Source organism: Odontomachus brunneus, unplaced genomic scaffold (genome assembly GCF_010583005.1).
Source record: "Odontomachus brunneus isolate Ranch 3 - 2012 unplaced genomic scaffold, Obru_v1 Obru_scaffold_077, whole genome shotgun sequence".
NCBI lineage: Eukaryota > Metazoa > Arthropoda > Insecta > Hymenoptera > Formicidae > Odontomachus > Odontomachus brunneus.
Genome location: NW_022639527.1, coordinates 131,933 through 137,261, shown reverse-complemented (window position 1 = coordinate 137,261; position 5,329 = coordinate 131,933).

The following is a 5,329-nucleotide window of genomic DNA, read 5'->3' as shown; positions in this document are numbered from 1 at the left end:
TATATACATATATATATATATATATATATATATATATATATATATATATATATATATATATAACTTATATATACTACTATATATATACTACTATATATAAGTTAAAAATGATAAATGTGATCGTACTATATCGAATCACAAAGTGACTGATCTTTAAGTTTATTATATAGATTTTGTTTTCACATTTATAATATTTTTATATTTCACATTTATAATTTTTACATATATAATCTTTAAGATCGAAATTTGATAATATATTTTATATGTAATACAGGTTTACACAGAAGTGTTAATTACTTTTTGAAATAAATATGAATAAAAATAAAAAAGACAGGCTTAAATAAATATTTTTATTTATAGTTTTATTTAGAAGATTAAAATTCAAACTATCACGTTTACGTCAAGTTTACAGTCAGTTTCTAATAAACATAGTTTATATTATTCACATAACGCGATACAAAAAATCCACTATTTCGTTTCGCTTGTCAGCTGCACCGTCAACAAAAGCATTCCCTCTATTTGCTTCTCTTTCATCTTGTTGATTTTCCTGTACATTATCATAAAAGTCATATGTATCATTGTATATAATACAAATATTATGTAAAATACAGCATGCAGTAAGTATAGTCTGCATCTCGTTCATGAGAAACATGTGTAAAAATTGCAGTCTGCGAAATCTTCCTTTTAAAAGACCAAACGCTTGCTCAATGACAATTCTTTTGGAACTTAGTTTTGTATTGTAATTGGTCTGTCTTCGAGTTAAATGCCCATTGTCACGAAATGGAGTCATTAAGTATGAATGCAACGGATATGCGGAATCTCCTAGTAGATGCGTTCCTTCAGGTATTCAATAGGTATCCAGAGAGTCCAATAGGTCGTGGTCTTATAGTATCATCTGCAAGACCACGACCTATTGGACTCTCTCGCCATACTCTACTATCATGTGATGAACCAGGCCATCCCACAAATACATCGATGAATTTACATTCGGCATCAGCGATACCTTGTAAAATTATGGAATGAAATCCTTTTCTGTTGTAGTAACTGGCCGGATCTTCTATCGGTGCAGGTATTGGAATGTGTGCACCATCAACTGCACCGACAACGTTTGGGAAACTATGTCCTGTCCTTAAAGTTGTAAATTTGTCTTTGATACGTCTGAATTCTGCCTCTGATGGCCAGTGCAGATATTCATTTGCAAGTCTGAGCAAACATCTGCAGATGTAAAGAAAATGTTTATGTGCATTGCTTCGAGTGATGTTGAAGCGATCGCCCACTCCACGAAATGATTCTTGATTCGCTAAAATCCATAGTATCAATAGCAGTGATTTCTCAATGGATATACCATGATTACCTAGTCGAACTTTCTTTGCTCTACACTGAGGTAATATATCATGTCTCACAATCTACAAAAATTTTAAAATATAAAATTATTTTAAAACGACATTTTTAATAAATAAATAAATAAAAATATTGTTAATAATGTTAGACTTGCATGAAATGCTGTAATATAGTAACATATCTCGAAAGATGTCCGACAAAGTCGAAAGTGACTTTTAAAAGTATCTGAAGCCATTCTAGCAATAACTTGCATGTAATGCTTCATCTTTACGATTTGTCTCCTCTCCTATAAACATATTTTATATTATTATATTTATATTCAATATAATAAAATGAGACAATAAAGTTGTATATGAATTGCACACTTAACCACTTCATCTGAGCTGTTAGAAATACTAGAATCACTATCCGTATTTTCGTTAACTAAATCCTCAATTACAATCGGTAAAATGTTACGTAGCACATCAATTATGATATCCATTTTATTGTCACGTCTTAGTTGATTTTAAAACGTGTTAATTGTCCTTTTTGGGTCAATGGATTTAACCACTTTACCCTGGGATGGACAAGTTCGTGTAATTGTGTGTGATTAAATGTGTAAATGTAAATGTGTGTACAAAATAATTATTTTACTTACTGATTCTGGTTGATTCTTTCTTTAAGAAATTTTAAATTACTTGAAGTGCTTCTCGTGCTATAGTTATAGAGAGACTGAAGAGCTTGCGATCGGACTTAAGAGGTTGGAGAAGGTTTGGGAATGTAACGTGACACTTAGGTCAGAGGATATGTTAGGAAACAAACCTTTATCTTCCCAGTATCTTATTTACGACTTTAATGTTTTATCTTAATGATCCATTTGTTATATGTATTGTTTGTTTTTATACGTTTGATTAATTAATTATAACTGACTGATCGATTGTCTAATTGACTGATTCCTTATCTTTAGTCTGATTTTTGTTTCTATTATTACTTCTTGTTTCAAGTTTGATTTTTGTCTTACTATTCTCTTACGGACTGTCACTACTTCTACTTTTTACTTACTACTGGTTTTTTTATGTGCTGTCGCACCCGCTTTTATAGGCAGGTGGCGAGATACCCCCGCGTGAGTTCTCACCACCTTTTAGTAGAAGGGGGAAGATGCTTCTCACGATATGTGAGTAATAATCAATAGTGAAATTTCGACACCTTATTATCAGTCCATTGTTCTTTGACCACCCAGGGCATTTATTGCATTCCTGGTGGTAACATAAGGTGCACTCGGTCGAGCTAAAGAGAAGTTACGTCGGACGTAACATTATTGATATTTACACCTCTTTTGTATGATTTTTCTTAAATTTTAAATCGCCACGTGTTTGAGAACACACAAGCGCAGAACTTCGTTCTCTCAAATCAGCTGCGCAGCCGGTAAATCAGATACGTTGCGGCTGCTAAACCCGATGCCTAAAAGAACGTACCCGATGCGTCAGTTTTTTTTGGTACGACTAATAAGGGTGCATTCCATTCACTTGCGCTATATCGTATTATTTTATTATCTAGCATTTCTTTTATTTGTCTGTTAACTTCTTGTTTATGCGTTTCGGGTAAACGGTACGGTCGTATGTTTATTGGTGCTGCATCAGCTTGTGTGGTAACTTGATGCTCCACAACTGTAGTATGAGTGAGGCTATCTCCTTCAAGAAAGAATGTATCATTAAAATCTTCACATATTTCGTATATCATTTTTATTTCTTCATTATTTAAATGCTGTAAGCGTAATTGTTTCTTTAATTTTTCTGTTCGTGCCAATTGCTCGCTGTTTTTCTGTTCAGTAAGCAGGTTTATTTTTGTTGTATCATCTTCCGTTTCTTCTAATGCTACATATGGTGTGGCTATTTCTACAATGTTTTCAGTGGTATTTATCACTGTTGCAGGGCACTTATGATTGCTTGCTTTAATCAAGCAATTTCCAATAAAAATTCCTGACAAAATCTCCTCTGCCGGAATAATTCCTTCTTTGTTTGAACTGTTATAATCGCGAACAATATTAGCGCCGTTGGAACGCTTCAGGAGGAACCGTTTCGACTGCGCTACAACAAGGAAGCGGATGTGCAACTGCTGCGCTAAGCATCACCTTGCACATTCCGCATTTCGGACTTCGAGCCGAACCACACCAAATAATTACCAAATATGGTAATCTCCTTGTCGCCAGGCACCCCTTCCGACAAGACTACACAATATTATAAAAGAGCGAAGAAGACCGCCCGCGACAGAATTAATACTTCGGTCTCTCGCCCGCGACGAACGTATCCGTCGCGTATCATTACCATAAAATAGGGAGTTAAAATAAGATACATCAGTCATAGTTATAATAAAGCCTTTTATATAAAAAGTGTGACTACATTTTTTCTAAACGAACTCACTTCCCATCGCCACGCACCTTGCCGCGCCTGCACACCGATCTCGAACTCTCGTTCGCGCCCAGCAATAACAGGGCACGACATAACTTACTGTAGCCTGTATTATATTCTCACTACGCGCGGGAAGGCTATATATTTGATATGGTATTAATGGCAAGTTTCATCCGGAAATTTTCATGGTCTTTTCCTTATAGTCGAACTTGGCATGACGTGCTTGTAGGAAATCAATTCCTAGTATTCCTTCGTAGTCTATGGGGAAATCGTCCCTTACTACATATAGTTCCATTTCTCGTTGCTGCTTTCCTAAGTTTACCGTAGCATTTATTTTTCCCAATGTATAGGCTTGATGTCCGGTGATACCCGTTAGAGTTAGCTTTTCTCCAATCATTGGCGTATCATCCTCTAATGTTTTTATTTTTATTAAGCTTATGGCTGATCCTGTATCTACCAGAAACGGAATTTTCTGTTGTTTTGCTTCCTTTATTGGTAATATTATTAGATCGAATGTGGCATTATTTCGTGTATTCTCTTTAACTTGATTGACGCGATAATCTTGTATTCTACTTTGTCTATTTTTATTTTTGTCTTCCTGCTAATTTCTAGTCTTAGGTTACCGGTCTAATTACCCAACAGAAAACCAAACCAACAGAAAATCAAAACATGTAACGCGATGTTTTATACAGCGCGTGCACTTTTGATTTGCTTGCCGTATTGCGCATGTTCGTTTATGCAACACGTGCATTTCGGTTGAAACGTCTTTTAACGTTTCATCATGGTTTGTTCTACATAACAGGAGCAACACCAAAAGAAGAAAGAAGAAACGAAGAAAATCCTGGACCAAGTACTGCACCAGCAACAATACATGAAGAAATATCAACTAGACAACAAACTCAAGACACAACACAAACCAACACAAACACTGACATAATTTCAGATACACAACAAAATACTCGTAATGAAGTACCAAGTCTATACCCAAGGTTATTTTAATATCTTATCCGTTATTTTATATAATATTTTGTCTATTATTTTACATAGAAATGAAATTACTGCAAGGAGAGGAAAATAAAGACTTCCATGAATTCTATGGACCAATCGATGAGGTAAGACCCATCGACCACTTTGAAATGTACGCGTTCCTTGTAGCGAGCATACGCATGGAGGCAACCAATCCAGAAGAGACGATCTACGTCAAACCAGCAGACTGGACTGGGCAAAAAGTGAAGCTGTGCGGACCATACTGGCACATTATAGGACAACCAGAAGAATATACAATTTTACGAAACAAAACTTATTCTGCTTAGTTCCAGAACTAAATCAAGATATAACTTTAAGATACAAAACATGAAAATTAGAAATTAGAAAGTAGAAAATTTTTATTCCAAAGAAGAGTGGGAGCGCGCGATTGTAACTATTGCATTGAAGAATTTTTGCAAAATCCTGAACGGATGCATACCGAACCAGAAATAGAAGTAATCAGAAGATACTAAAAAAAAAGGTAGTAGTAGCACACATTCATATAAATTACATTAGTATAAATATTTATATATATATATATATATATATATATATATATATATATATATATATAT